Below are 16,341 nucleotides of genomic sequence, written 5' to 3'. Positions count from 1 at the left end.
AGTGCACCAATAATATTTATACCATTTTTTACACTAATGCAGTAGTCTGCATAACAGTAAATCTTATATTTTTTGTGAAAATAAAAATTCAAAGTGGAAAGCAAAAGAATATAAGAGGGGACTTGAGACATGACTAATGACTAGAGGAAATGTCATTTTAGTGCCAGGAATGTCTTTCTTGTTTATTCTGGACCCTATTCGGAAATTGGCATCTTTTGAAATTTGTGTGAAATTGGCAAAATTGCTAAATTCTGACCACTGTACTGGATAGTTGAATTTCATAAATGAGTGGTTTCTTGCACCCATTCGATAGAAAAAATGGAGTTCTAGCGAAATATTCATGTTTTTTGTCGACTAGTACAGTGAAATTGGCCGAAAATGGGGCTCAAAGTGGGCAAAATCGCCGATGCGTAAACATCGCCGAGACCGCTAACTTTGCGAGAGCATAATTCCGTAAGTTTTCTATCAAATTTCAAACTTTTGGTGTCTTTATGATCGGGAAAAGATTCTCTATCTTTTCATAAGAAAAAATAATTTTTTTTTTTAAATTTGGCCGACCCTGAGAACGAGTTTCGGAGAGGGCCTGTCGACCCTCAAAGGGTTAAGGTCAAGTTTTTGCCTCCTAATACCACTCCTCTCCTGCAGCCCATGGACCAGCAGGTCATTTCCAACTTCAAGAAACTGTACACAAAAGCTATGTTTGAAAGGTGCTTTGAAGTGACCACAGACACTCTATTGACTCTAAAAGAGTTTTGGAAGGATCACTTTAATATCCTCAATTGTGTAAACATCGACTCAAGGTTGAGGGACTGATTACCTCATTCTCCTCCTGTTCTTCAAGTTTCTCCTATGTATGGACTGATGAAGCCACTGTGTGGCGAAACGTTTCCTCAATAAAGATACCCAAGAGTTGCACATGTGTCTAATTTAACAACATGTCGGTTCTTTGAACCATTCATCTACAATTATAGGTAAGGCTTGGAAGGGAGTGACTAAGAGGACCTTGAACTCTGCTTGGAAAAAACTGTGGCCAGAATGTGTAGACAAAAGGGATTTTTGAAGGGTTTGAGGCTAACCCTGGGAATCCTATGCCAGTTGAGGAATCCATTGTGGCACTGGGGAAGTCCTTGGGGTTGGAGGTTAGTGGGGAGGATGTGGAAGAGTTGGTGGAGGAGGACAATGACGAACTAACCACTGATGAGCTGCTAGATCATCTTCAACAGCAAGAGGCCAGGCCTGGGAAAACTGCTTCGGAGGAGGGGATAGAGAAACTGAAGAAGTTGCCTACTTCAAAGATTAAGGAAATGTGTGCAAAGTGGCTTGAAGTGCAAACCTTTTTTGATGAAAATCACCCTCACACAGCTCCTGCAAGCCGTGTTGGCAACCTGTACAATGACGATGTTGTAAACCACTTTAGGAACGTCATAAAGGAACGAGAGGTACAGGCCTCTATGGACAGATATGTTGTGCGACAGAAGTCCAGTGACTCTCAAGCTGGTCCTAGTGGCATTAAAGGAAGAAGGGAAGTAACCCTGGAAAAGGACTTGCTACCTCAAGTCCTAATGGAAGGGGATTCCCCTTCTAAACAATAAGTTCGACACTCTACCCTCCTCCCATCCCATTACAATCATCACCAGATCTTCATTAACCCGTAAACCGTCCAAACATATATATATGTTTTTACCGCTACTGCCCCAAACGTATATTTACGTTTTATTTTTCATTCCTTCAAAATTTGCGCGATAGGCCTGAGTCGCCTAGACATGAGAGAATGGATGTGCGCACTCAGTGTGTGCAGTATCAAAAAAATCTGGGACGCCTGGGTACCGCATGGTAAGACCAGTTACATTCAGCTCCATCTTGGGTCAACATCATGGCACATCCTCGTGATTTACTCACGCTTCGTCATATTAACACTATTATTTGAGGAAAGTGATATGGAAGGTCAGTTTAGTGGATTTGACACAGATGTGGCTACTAATAATCAAGGAAATAGTGAAAATATAGACGATAACCCAGATGACCCTCAGCCCATCACCTCTGGGGTGGCCAGTGTGGCCACACCAGACCCTGGGCCAAGCACTTCTGGGGTGGCCAGTGTGGCCACACCAGACCCTGGGCCAAGCACTTCTGGAGTGGCGAGTGTTACCAATAGGCAACTACACAAGAGCAAACTATCATTTTCCCGGTGTTTTAGTAGTGATAGTGAAAGTGATATAAGTGATGATGAGATTGATTTTATGCCATTAGAGGATTCGTCTAGTGACAGTGACCATTATTCACCAGTGAAGCGTACTTTTAGGCGTCATTACCTACGTTCAGGCAGTGTGCCATGTGCAATCAGAGGCAAGGGTCGTGGCAGGTCACGATGGAGGATGGAGGAAATAGTGGTGGGTGGCATGGTGCCTGGACCACATGGCACGGTGGGTGGACAGACAAAGGACCGCCCGGCACCCCGTCAACCATGTGCTGCCACCACTCCTGTCCCCCCTCCTGCTCCCCCTCGCCCCATGCCAAAGGTCCACCCTGCACCATGTGACCGAGAGTGGAACTGGACACTAAGTATATTTGTGCCAGAACCTTTTGATTTTGAGGCGAGTGGAAGTGGCATCCTGCCAGAATGTCCCATAACGAATGAGTCTACAGAGTTAGACTTTTTATAGTCATACTTTGACGAGCCTATAATGAACTTGATAGTGACCCAGACGAACAATTATTACCGTTATATCATGTTGGGGAATCGTCACAGCTGTGCAGATGGAAAGATACAACAGCGGATGAAATGTATTTATTCCTTGGCACTGTCATGCTTATGCCACATACCTATAAGAACAATATACATAACTACTGGGCCACAGACCACTTTATCAGTACTCCTGTCTTCCGTGACCTCCTTCCCTGCAACAGATTCATTCTGTTGCTACGAATGTTGCACTTCTCAGTCAGGAATAGGCCCAACAGGAATGACCTTCTATACAAAATCCGGGAAGTGGTTATCTATATGAAGCAGAAATTCAGTGCCTACTTTTATCCCTTCAAGAATATTGTTGTTGACGAGTCCTTGATTTTGTTCAAGGGACGCTTGTCATTCAAACAATATATACCAAGCAAACGTCATTGCTTTGGTATAAAACTGTTTGTTATGTGTGACTGTGAGAGTGGTCTTGTATTAGATGTGATTGTATACACCGGGAAAAACACACTTGACGATACCAGACGCATGTTGGGTATTTCTGGTGATGTTGTTCGAAAAATGATGGAACCATACCTTGGCAAGGGCCATACATTGTACACAGACAACTGGTATACAAGCCCTATGCTCGCTGATTTCCTACGTGTGAACAATACTGATATATGTGGAACAGTGAGAAGGAATAGAAAACATATGCCAAGGTTCAGTGGAGGCAGTATTGAAGGTGCAGTGCAAGCATTTCATGCCAATGGCATCATGGCACTGACATGGCATGACAAACGGGACATGGCATTGCTGTCAACCATCCACAGAAACGAGATGGTACAAACAGACAAAGTGAACAGGGAGACCAATGAACGTATTGTCAAGCCAGCTGCTGTTGTCGACTATACAAACAATATGCGACTCGTTGACAAGTGTGACATGATGATAGGGTTTGTTGACTGTGTGCATAGGAGTCGCAAGTGGTATATAAAACTGTTTTTTCACCTTGTAGACATTGCAGTGCTCAATGCATTCAATATGTATGAAATAAAGACAGGAAAACGACAACGTTTTGCAGAATTCTCCTTGAATGTCGTAAAACATATTGCAAAAAAGTATGGTACCACACCTGTACCTGCCTCCCAACAGCAACCTGTCACACCACAACCTGTCCCCCAACCACAGCCAGTGGGGGAAGTGCCAGACCGAATCATCCCTAACTGTCACTACTTGGTACCAATACCACCTACCCCAAAGAAGAAGCATTCCCAGAAAAAGTGTGTTGTGTGTGCTACCACCACAAAACGACCCCAACAGCGAAAGGACACATGATACATTTGTCACCAGTGTGGGGTGGCACTCTGTATGAATCCATGCTTCATGGAGTATCATACAATCGTGGAGTTCTAGAAACATAAGTGGGACATGTAAATACAGTAGGGCCCCACTTATACGGCGGGTTAGGTTCCAGGCTGTCGCTGGAAAGCAGACATCGCCGGAAGGCAGAACTCCATTTTTTCCATTTATAAATGCATATAAATGCCAGACAACAAGTATACACTAAATTATATTAAGTTAGTAATAGAACCAGGCATTAAAAACACACAAAGTAAAACACATTCACAGTAAATTCATTACTTATCTTAAAGTATTTGTAATCTTAATGTAGGGAGAGAGGTGAGTAGTACTTACTTGTAGGAAGTCAGGTGCAGGTAGCCCAGGTGTAGGTAGCCCTGGCTCCCCGTCTCATACTTAATATACGATATTTAAAACATCCCAGAGAGGTAAAATACACATACAGTACACTCATTATTTACCTTAAAATATATGTAGTCTTAATATAGGAAGAGAGGTGAGTAGTATTTATTTGTAGGAAGTCAGTGTAGGTAGCTGGTAGGTGTAGCCCTGCCTGGGCTACACCTACCAGCTACCTACACTGTGGCCCAGAGCCATATTATTAACATCGACATGCCTTGTTCACTGAATTTAATAATTTCTAACAACTACCTTTAGATGCCATCATAAATGAAGGTAGAAGTAATGAATAATTCATGCCGAAAATTGTAAACAAAAGCGGAGTGAGGGAGTGGCTGGGCCAAACGCAGATTCATACGTTTTCTCTGATGGCTGAGCAGAGAAAACGTAATGTTGTCCTTCCACCCGGCTACCACACAGCTCCACAAGTATTATTATCAGAGCACACATAAAATATGCAGTAAATGCCAGACAACAAGTTTACACTAACTTATATTAAGTTAGCAATAGAAATAGGCATTAAAAACACAATAAAAGGTAAGATACACACAGAGTACACTTATTACTTACCTTAAAATATTAATATTAATGTGTGAGAGGTGAGTGGCAGGGTGTTTATTGAATAAAATCAGAATGGCACACCATCATCCTCTAACTTGGCACCTAAAGCAAATGGCTTACGACTTCTCTTTTTATCACAGCTAACCTTAGACACCATCGTCAATGAGAGCCAACAAGTTAACGAAAGAGTAAATGAGAGAGAGAACGAGATACAGAGTTGAGACAATGTAAGAACACAAACTGAACAGGTAGTGGACAATCACTTGGTCAGGCGAAATAAATGCGTATTAATATGTGTCTACTTTTAGTTCATTCACATCCATTTGTAAGAGTTTGTAAAACATTTACCTCAATATTTTTTTTAATATAATAATAATTACCTCACAATACAAATACTCTTACATTGTGTACAAGTTGTACAAGTTAGTTCAGAATAAACAAACAGCAACACACCATTTTTAGAGTGAAGATAATAATAATAATAATAATAATAATAACAATAATAATATTATTATTATTATTATTATTATTATTATTATAAAAAGCACTAAACCCACAAGGGTCGTGAATTGCTATATATAGAGTAAAGGCATACGAAAATATTTTTCTACAGTTATCCCCCAGTTTGACTAGAGAAAACGTAATTCTTCCAACACTACCTACACAGCTGCTTGCTAAACAAATCTTATATTTACGTCAATTTTTATTGTGTGAGTGTATGTATCATGTTTATATGCTATGTAATGGGTTTCGTATATAATTTTGAGGAAAATATCATAGGTGGATTAATGAAAATGCCTATATTGATGTAAAATAAGACATTTAGTGTGCCAAAGAGTGGTTATTATTGTGTAGTATTGGCGTCATGAGTAGAGAGAGACTATGCGATTTTAATGTGTTTCTGCACACCAGCACAGTGTGTAAGTATATTTAAGTACAGGTACACTTAAGTATAATTATCAGAGTACATATAAAATATGCAGTAACTTTAAAACACTTGAAATTCTGGAAAGTTTCCTGACATAATAGATGAGGTCATGGAAAATGTAAACAAACCGGGTGGGGGGCGCCGTATTTGAAAGACCACTTGCCGTATAGCAAATTTTGGTCATAATCTGACATCGCCGTATTAGCGGAATGCCATAAAGCGGGGCCTTACTGTACTTGTATATAGTTGTAGATAATAATGTGTGATTCAGCCAGGTGTGCAAAATCACCTGTCAGTGTGTACATATGTGTCTGCGACAATATGATAATAATTATGTATATATTATTGGTGTATAAGCAACAACTGACATTGAAATCAAAAGAATTACTGTAAAACATACATATCATATCAAGAAAACCAAGTAAAAAAAAAATGGAAAAAAAAAAAACGGTAAATATGTAGTTTCTGCAAGCGGCTGTGCTCCATGTTGCCATCAGGTGATCGCCAAGTGCCAACTTCGCGGCCTCATATCTCGGTAAGTACTGACCCTAAAATTTTATTTTATCCTTTTTTCTATAAAAAAAATGATTTTTTTATTTTTCAAAATATTCGGGGCACTGGGGTAGAGAACGTATATATACGTTTGGACCGTTTACGGGTTAAAGGGAAGTGTCATGTATTCTATTGTTAGTAGAGTACTACAAACTGTGCATGTCTTCTTCAGTTTGTGTGCATTAAACTTAACATTTCATGTGGTAAAATTTTTTTTTTCATACTTTTGGGTGTCTTGCACGGATTAATTTGATTTCCATTATTTCTTATGGGGAAAATTGATTCGCTTTCGATAATTTTGGTTTACGATGAGCTCTCAGGAATGGATTATTGGAAAACGGGGGTCCACTACATATATAAAATGTAAGCTTTCATATATATATATTAACAGTGACATTTAATATGTGTAAGTAATATTCACGTGTAATTTACAGTTATACAGTGACATTTATAGTGTATAGTAAATGAAGTGTATAACATCGTTATTTACGATTAATCATTGTTGTCAAGCTGACACAGCAAACTCAAGCCATAAACACCACCCATATATAGTTTGTGCCTTTCATGGTCATTGACCCTGAGGTTAAGCTTAGTGGGTCAGTAGTGTCTGACTCGATTATTGCTGACTTAAGCATAACAAAAACTCAGCTGTTTATAGCAGTACAGTGTTTTTTAAACACTCTAAGTGTGGTGCTAGAATTTTCAGTATATCATTAAAATGGCTTGTTTGAAAACTCAGTTTCAGTCTTTACAGACTAAGATTACACAATTAGAAAATCTAATTTCAGTCTGTATAGGATTAACTCAAGATACAAACATAGATTTTGATGATCTTGAGGTCAAATTTGAATTACTTACACAACGTCTGGAAATAATTAATTCAGACTATACACATTATGAAAAGGAATTTCTTGAATCAGATCCATCTGAGGATGAAATTAAAAATGTTTTGGATACTTTTAGTAATCAACAATTAAGGTTGACAGGAGTACAGGCTATCTGCCGCAAAACTCTCAGAGACCTACTGTAACTAGTGGTCAAACACCTGTTACACCTGTAACAACAACAGGTGTCCCATTACCAAGCTTACCTACCTTGTCATTACCTATTTTCCAAGGTTATAATTATGAAGAATTCATTAGTGGTTTTCAGTCCATAGTACATTCACGAACTGACATAGATGAGATTGCTAAGTTCAATTATCTTAAATGTCTTGTGAAGGGAGAACCCTATGAACTGATTAAGTCATTTCCGGTGGTTAAAGGCAATTATCAAATAGCCTTACATGTCTTAGCAGACAATTACTTTGATGCTGACAAGGCCAGGGTTAGACATGCAGTCTTAATATCAAGCCTGAAGCCACCCAAACATTGTTTTTCAGATTTACAGGCATTTAGAATCACATTAGACAATAGTCTAGGATCTCTAGGTGTTAAATATGACCTAAGACAATGTGATTGGTTTATCAGTGGTATTGTACAGGATAAGTTGTCACCACAAACTATTGAACGATTAAATATTATGTTCAATAAACACTATTTTACTTGTGAAGAAATTAGCAATGGTTTACAAACAGTAATTTCATGCATGCAAGCAACGAGACAAGATGAAAAATCCACAAATCCCGTGGATAACAAACCTTCATCTCAGTATAAAAAGAGTATACCCACTAAACCACAGAATGGTAAATCCCATATAGGCATTTATCAAACTGTGAATATAACAGACATTAAACAAACTGTCACACATAAACATGCTCCAAAATGTGTACTTTGTGATGGAACACACTGGGCACAGTATTGTAGTCAATACACAACAAATGGAGGCACGTAAACAACGTGTTCATCAGCTGAAAAGGTGCATGACAGTAAATCTTCTATTTTTTGGTTTGAATAAAAATTCATTGTGTGAATTAAAAATCAAAATGGAATTCATTTATAAAGCCTGAAAACGTAACAAATGAACAGAGGAAATGTTAGTTTAGTGCCAGGAATGCCTGCATTGTTTATTCTGGACCCTATTTTGAAATTGGAATATTTTGAACTTTGCACTAAATTGACCAAATTACCAATTTCCAATCACTTTATTTTGTAGTTGAAACAGTTGACTTGGCGATTTCTTGTGCTCAGTCGATAGAATAGAAGTAGAATTAGTGAAGTAGCTAAGAATTTGGTCGACTGGAATGTAATAATTGGCCTAAAATGGGAGTCAAATTTGGCAAAATCGCCGATGCGTAAATATCGCTGACACATCAAAATTCGCGAGAGCATAATTTCGTAAATTTTCCATCAAATTTCGTACTTTTTGTTTTATTACCTTCAGAAAAAGATTCTCTACCATTTCATAAGAAAAAATAACAAAATTATTTTTTGAAAATTCTTGAACACTGGTGAACACTTTGAAATTTGGTCTCTGGACCCTGAAAGGGTTAATAAAGCCAATTACTCGTCACTATAGGTGTCTTAAAGCTGGATCACTAACACACTTAGCTCACACACCGAGGTCCAAGGGTTGATCCCCCAGTATGGCTGAAAAACACTAGGACATATTTCCTTAAGACACATGTTGTCCATGATCACCCATCAGTAAAATAGGCATAGGTCACATCCTGGAACAAAATTGACCTAATATGTCCGAAATGCCCTGCATAACCAGGAGCTTTGTACAGTGGTATCTCGAGTTATGAGCTTAATTCGTTCCAGAAGGCTGTTTGAGTGCTGATACCAAACGAATTTATTCCCATAAGGAATAATGTAAATTAGATTACACAAATAACCCGCACATAAAAGAGAGAAGCTTACGACGACGTACCATTTACAAAGTCACACTAACCAGAAGTGGAGCAGGATGGATATATATATATATATATATATATATAGCTGTCCTGCTCCACTTCTGGTTAGTGTGACTTTGTAAATGGTCCAAGTCGGACCGAAACATCGTCGTAAGCTTCTCTCTTTTATGTGCGAGTTATTTGTGTATCGTTCCAGTCGCTGTATTGTGCCTTTTTTTTGTTATTTGTAAATTAGATTAGTCCGTTTCAGACCCCCAAAAGTACACTTACATAAATACTCTTACATAATTGTTCGAGTTGGGAGCTGTTCGAAACTTGAACAGCTCCCATTGGTGTCAGCTAGGAATGTAAACCTTGAACATGTAATTGTAGAAATAAAGATAATAATAATAATAATAATATTATTATTATTATAAACATCTGCACAATAAAGATACCCAGTTGTTACACATGTGTCTAATTCTCGAGGTTGTTGTTATTATATATCAGTGATATTCTTCAGGTTGAGTGAGGTTGTAGTGTCAGAGGTGACACTTAAAACAAACAATAACGGTAAGTTATTCTCTACTTTATTCTCAACATCGTCAACATCATCATCAACATTGTCAACATTGTCAACACTAACATTGCCAACATTGCCAACATTAACATTGTTGACAATGTTGACAATGTTGATGATATCGACAATGTTGACGATATTGACAACGTTAATGTTAACAATGTTAATGGTGACAATGTTGATGATGTTAAGAACGTTAATGTTGACAATGCTGACAATGTTAATGTTGACAATATTGACAACGTTGACAATGTTAATGATGACAACGTTGACGATGTTGACAATGTTAATGTTGGAAATGTTGACGATGTTGACAATGTTAATGTTGACAATGTTGATGTTGACAATGTTAATGTTGACAATGCTGACAATGTTAATGTTGACAATGCTGACAATGTTAATGTTAACAATGCTGACAATATTAATGTTGACAACATTGACGATGTTGACAATGTTAATGTTGACAATGTTAATGTTGATAATGTTGATGATGTTGACAATGTTGACGATGTTGGCAATGTTAATGTTGACAACGTTGACAATGTTGACAATGTTAATGTTGACAACATTGACGATGTTGACAATGTTAATGTTGACAATGTTGACAGTGGTGACAATGTTAATGTTGACAATGTTGACAATGTTATTGCTGACAATGTTAATGTTGACAATGCTGACAATGTTAATGTTGACAACGTTGACGATGTTGACAATGTTAATGTTGACAACGTTGACGATGTTGACAATGTTAATGTTGACAATGCTGACAATGTTAATGTTGACAATGTTGACGATGTTGACAATGTTAATGTTGACAACGTTGATGATGTTGACAATGTTAATGTTGACAATGTTGACAATGCTGACAATGTTAAAGTTGACAATGCTGACAATGATAATGTTGACAATGTTGACAATATCGTCAACATCAACATTAATATCGTCAACATTATCATCAACACTGTCAACATTAACATTGTCAACATTAACATGGTGAACATCAACATTGTCAACATCGACAATATCATTAACATCGTCAACATTAACATTGTCAACATTGTCAATATCATCAACATCAACATTGTCAACATTAACATTGTCAACATCGTCAATATCATCATCAACATTGTCAACATTACCATCAACCAACATTGTCAACATTAACAGTCAACATCGTCAATATCAACATCAACATTGTCAACATTAACATTGTCAACATCGTCAATATCAACATCAACATTGTCAACATTAACATTGTCAACATCGTCAATATCAACATCAACATTGTCAACATTAACATTGTCAACATCGTCAATATCAACATCAACATTGTCAACATTAACATTGTCAACATCGTCAATATCAACATCAACATTGTCAACATTAACATTGTCAACATCGTCAATATCATCATCAACATTGTCAACATTACCATCAACCAACATTGTCAACATCAACATTGTCAACATTACCATCAACCAACATTGTCAACATCAACATTGTCAACATTACAAAGTATCCACAAAACATTAGTTGGCTTACATTAACTTTTATTAACATTTCCACAACAAAATGTCATCTTAACTACACATGGACGTCAGTTTCTGAGGAATAAGTTGACAACATGTTGAAGTGAGACCCCAGAATATATGTTCACCACAACAAGTGTTAGTAGTGAGTATACCTGGTGATGCTGGAGGTGAGTGGTGATGCTGGAGATGAGTGGTGATGCTGGAGATGAGTGGTGATGCTGGAGATGAGTGGTGATGCTGGAGGACAGCAGCAACTTCCTTTACACGCAACAACAACAACAACAACAACAACAACACCTTAGGGTTACCCACCTAACATAATAATAATCATAATAAAGCTACCATCATAACAACAGCCTGACAACATAATAATTAAGCTACCATCACCACACCAGCCTGATAACGATAAAATAATAAATATTAGTTGCACAAAAAATGAAGTACAACATTAAAAACAGAAGTAAAGCGCCGCCTCTCACCCGGCCGGTGCGACCTGTAAGTTTATTTAGGCACAGGTGCACATAGTAAGTAAGTAAGTAAGTAAGTAAGTTTATTCAGGTATACACAAATACAGTTACATAGAATTATCATACATAGCAGCATATGTGTAGAGAACCTAGGATAACCCAAAAAAGTCAGACAGAGTGACTTATTTCCATTGGGGTCCTTTTACCTTATTATTATAGTATAAAGGTTATAATATTTTCTTATTATTCTACAATGAAGATAACATCTTATTATCATACTAAAAAGATTATCTGCTACACCAAGGTCATTAAGACTATCTACAATACGAGGGTCATTACAAGGAATAAGGTAAAATTTACACGTATGTTAGCTAAAAAATAGACCCATTATGTACCTTTGTAATCTTTTGACTACCGCCCACAGGATGGGTATGGGGTGCATAAAGATATTAAACTAAAGTGTGTTTGTGTGTGTGTGTGTGTGTGTGTGTGTGTGTGTGTGTGTGTGTGTGTGTGTGTGTGTGTGTGTGTGTGTGTGTGTGTGTGTGTGTGTGTGTGTGTGTGGTGTGTGTGACTCAACAATCAATATTTGCACCAATAACTCATTACAGTTGTGACCGGGTGTGGAAGTGTGAATTGCTCATTACTCTATAATTTGTTCATGATTGTAGCCAAAGTATAAACGTAAGTAACCATTCTACAGAATTCATTACCTTTGTAACTTGTGAGCTCATTACCTTTGTACCTAGTTCAGCTATCAAAACTTTGGGGGCCCAGTCCCTGGACCCATTACGTACCTCTGTAATCTGTAAATACCTTTGTAACTTGTCATGATTGTGACCAGACTTACCTGGAGTTCATTACCTTTGTAAATTGTGAGTTCATTACCTTTGTAAATTGTGAGTTCATTACCTTTGTAAATTGTGAGTTCATTACCTCTGTAACTTGCTCAGCTATCAAAACTTTGGAGTCCAGTCCCTGGACCAATTATGTACCTCTGTAATCTTTTGACTACCGCCCACAGGATGGGTATGGGGTGCATAATAAACATATTAAACTAACTAACTAACTCCCTTTCTGTAGCTACATTCATCAGACACCTTTTGGCACTCTTCTTGAACTGGTTCACGCTATGACTGGCTTTGACATGTGCGGGTAGTCTGTTCCATTCCTTTATTGCTGTACAATAAAAGGTGTTTGATGCCTGGCCAATGACTGTGGGTACTACAAAGTTGTGCTCTCTCCCCCTAGTACTATGATTGCTTTGGTTCCCAACCTTGACAAAATTGACAGCAAGATATTCTGGACATTGTTTGTGAGCAATTTTATAAACATGATTTAGCTTCAGTTGTTTTACTCTGTCTTCAACATTCAGCATATCCAACTGCTGTAATTCATCCTGGCCTACATGTTCTCTTGGTCCCAGCCCCAGGATGAATCTTACGATTTTGTTCTGGGTGATTTGCAGTCTATCTTTCAGTTTTTTTGTCAAGGCAGAGTACCAAGAAGAGCAAGCGTAATCCATATGGCATTGTATAAGGGCTAGACATAGGGTCCTGCGAGCCTCAGTAGGTAGACACTGTGCTTGTCTATACAGGAACTTCAGTTTGGCATTCGCTTTCTTTACTACACTGTTCCCTATCAATTCTCCTGACATGCATGGGTCAAAGGGGATTCCCAAATATTTTACTGATGAAACCAAAGTGATGGGCTCCCCATTACATTGAACATTAAAATTATTTACCCTTCTCAGTTTATGTTTCGTGCCAAAGAGAATGGCTTCAGTTTTCCCTAGGTGTAATGATAGTTTGTTGTCTACTAACCATTTGCTGCAGGACTCCAGTTCCAGTGTTAAAACATTAGCAATATCTTGTGGGTCTTTACCTGACACTAACAGAGCACTGTCATCTGCATACAGTAGGAGTTTGCACTTGACACTGATAGGCATATCATTGACATAACATAAGAATAATAAGGGACCCAGAATACTACCTTGGGGAACTCCACATGTTATCGGCAGGGGTTCTGATTCTGTTTTGTTGATTTTGACTATTTGTCTCCTGTTGCTAAGGTAGGACTTAAACCAGTCTACAGAACCTATACCAATAGCTTGAAGTTTATTACATAATATATTGTGGTTGACAGTATCGAAGGCCTTTTGCAGGTCTAAGGTTACCATGCCTATGAGGTTCCCCTTTGACATTTCAGTTCTCAGGTAATCCATCAGATTAATAAGGGAGGTGTCGGTTGAGTAGGATCTTCTAAAGCCCGATTGATAGCTATGGAGAATGTTGTCATTAAGGTACTTAACTACTTGAGAATACACCGCCCTCTCTAGAATTTTAGATATTATACTGAGTATACTAACAGGCCTATAGTTGCTTACATCAGACCTACTATTTTTCTTGAAGATAGGAGTGACTCTGGCCTCCTTGAACCCCTCCGGTACTGTATTAGTGGTGATTGATAGATTTATTATGTGAGCAATAGGGATTGACAGTTCAGAAGCACCATCTTTTAGGAACTTAGACGGGATGTTATCAGGGCCTGTGCTCTTAGTTGGGTTTAACCTGCTTAGTTCTTTTTGAATATAGTCATGAGATACGCTTACTAGTTGACAACTGTTTGGGGTTACCCCTTTATTGGTATAGTATGTTTGAAACTTATCAGAGTCTGTGTTAAAGGTATTTGATGCAGCTGGTAGTTTACTTACTAGTGTTGATGCAACAGATGTGTAGTAGGAATTAAAGCAATTTGCCACCTTAGATGTTTCGTGGCATACCTCATTATCGATAGTGAGTACTATGTTAGACCTATCTACTGGCTTATGGCTATACCCCAACTGTTTTAGTTGTTGCCAGAGCTTTCTGGGGTTATGCTTATACTCTTCAATTTTTGAGCAGTAGTGCTTTGCCTTTGCTCCTTTTATAAGTCTCTGTACCCTGTTCCTCACCCTTTGGAATTCATTTAGTGCTGCAATATCCTGTCTGTTTGCTTTAAATCTTTTTAGCAGCTGGTCTCTGAATTTCATATTATCTAATATCTCAGTATTCATCCAGGGTTCAGTTCTTCGTTTAATCCTAACCTCTTTAACTGGTGCAATATTATCAAGGATGGTAGTGAACATTGTTTTGAACTTTTCCCAGGCATCGTTTACGTCCGTGCAACTTGTTATCTCTGTCCAGTCACAATTGTGTAGCCTATTTACCAGTGTTTCTTTACTGTAGTTTCTAGTTGACCTCATTTTTATTGTCCTGTGTAGGCCTATCCTATCCCTAGTTATTTTCCTGGTGCAGTAAATGATGAAATGATCACTAAGACCTGTGGTAATGACGCCTGACTGACTAATGTTCTCAGAGCGGTTACAAAGTATGTGGTCAATTAGGGTGGCTGAGAACTGTGTGATCCGGGTTGGAGTATTAATTAGTTGAGTGTAACTATTTAATCCTAGAATTTGCTTATACCTTTTGCATAGCCCGTTATTTTGCTGCTGAAAACAGATATTAAAGTCGCCCAGTATTATTGTCTCGCAATTGTTTTCAACTCCGGACAAGACTCTGGAAAAGTCTTCTAAGAACTGGTCCTGGGTAGGAGGGCGGTAACTAGTTCCTACTAAGATGGGTTTGGTCTTAGGAAGCAGCACTTCAAACCATAGAATCTCCAGTTTATTGTTATTTAAATCAGGTCTTGGGTTGTAAGCTAAGTCATTTCTAATGTAGGCACATACTCCACCACCCTTTCTGTTCCTATCTAAGCGTTTTATATTGTAACCATCTATTTTGACCTCGTCGTCAGTCACCGTATCATCCAACCAAGATTCAGAGATGGTTATAACTGCCGCCCTAATTTTGTTAGCTAGAATCCTAATCTCTGCCAATTTAGGAAGAAGTGATCTTGCATTGACATGAATAAAGTGAAGGCCTGTTTTCATAAAACAATCATAATCATCAATATATGGCAATGGGTCATTTGTATTAAATTTAGGTAAATCAATGTCATCACTGCTAAAGGGTAACTGTGCCAAAGTGCATTTGTTACACACAAAATGAATTCTGGCACCGTTGCTATAATTGTACATACATCCATCATGCACCCACCCCTTACACATTTTACATAAGGTGCCTTTTCTGTTTTTCATGCGTACTTTAGTACAGTGTATGCACCTGTTTGGTAGTGTTTGAGATAATAATGGCTGTATTGTCTCACATTGACCTATGTATGCATTACATATGGAGTTAAGGTTATCATTCCTAGCTACTAGACCGTCATTATTGCCGTCATTTATCTGTCTGTTTTGCCTCTGCACAATAGTTTGAGGTCCTGGATTAATTTGGATATCACCACTTAAGAGCGCTACAATAAGAGCTGTGTGCCACTGTTTTTGTTTAGGTATGCGGTGTTGCCATACCTTGCGGCGATAGTGACATTTACTTTTCTGGTAGGATGGCAACTGTTGGGCTTTTACTGTCCAGGGCACTGTTACTCCATTCATCTTTTCCAGCCCCCATGACTGATT

At 38.2% G+C, this 16,341-nt stretch overlaps 1 protein-coding gene across 1 annotated transcript in view; it reads right to left on the bottom strand.

Annotated features, from left to right (window-relative positions):
* The window catches only part of LOC138851170 (rho guanine nucleotide exchange factor 7-like), a 426,257-nt gene extending 414,603 nt beyond the window's left edge, over positions 1-11,654 (bottom strand). The window contains exon 1 of the mRNA XM_070079943.1: positions 11,511-11,654. The gene's annotated coding sequence lies outside the window, so the exon portion shown is untranslated. The remainder of the gene's footprint in view (positions 1-11,510) is intronic.
* Between the last annotated feature and the right edge of the window lie 4,687 nt (positions 11,655-16,341).

Source organism: Cherax quadricarinatus, unplaced genomic scaffold (assembly GCF_038502225.1).
Source record: "Cherax quadricarinatus isolate ZL_2023a unplaced genomic scaffold, ASM3850222v1 Contig52, whole genome shotgun sequence".
In the NCBI taxonomy this organism is placed as follows: domain Eukaryota; kingdom Metazoa; phylum Arthropoda; class Malacostraca; order Decapoda; family Parastacidae; genus Cherax; species Cherax quadricarinatus.
The sequence above is the reverse complement of the archived record's forward strand: the minus strand, read 5'-3'. Positions and strand labels throughout refer to the sequence as shown.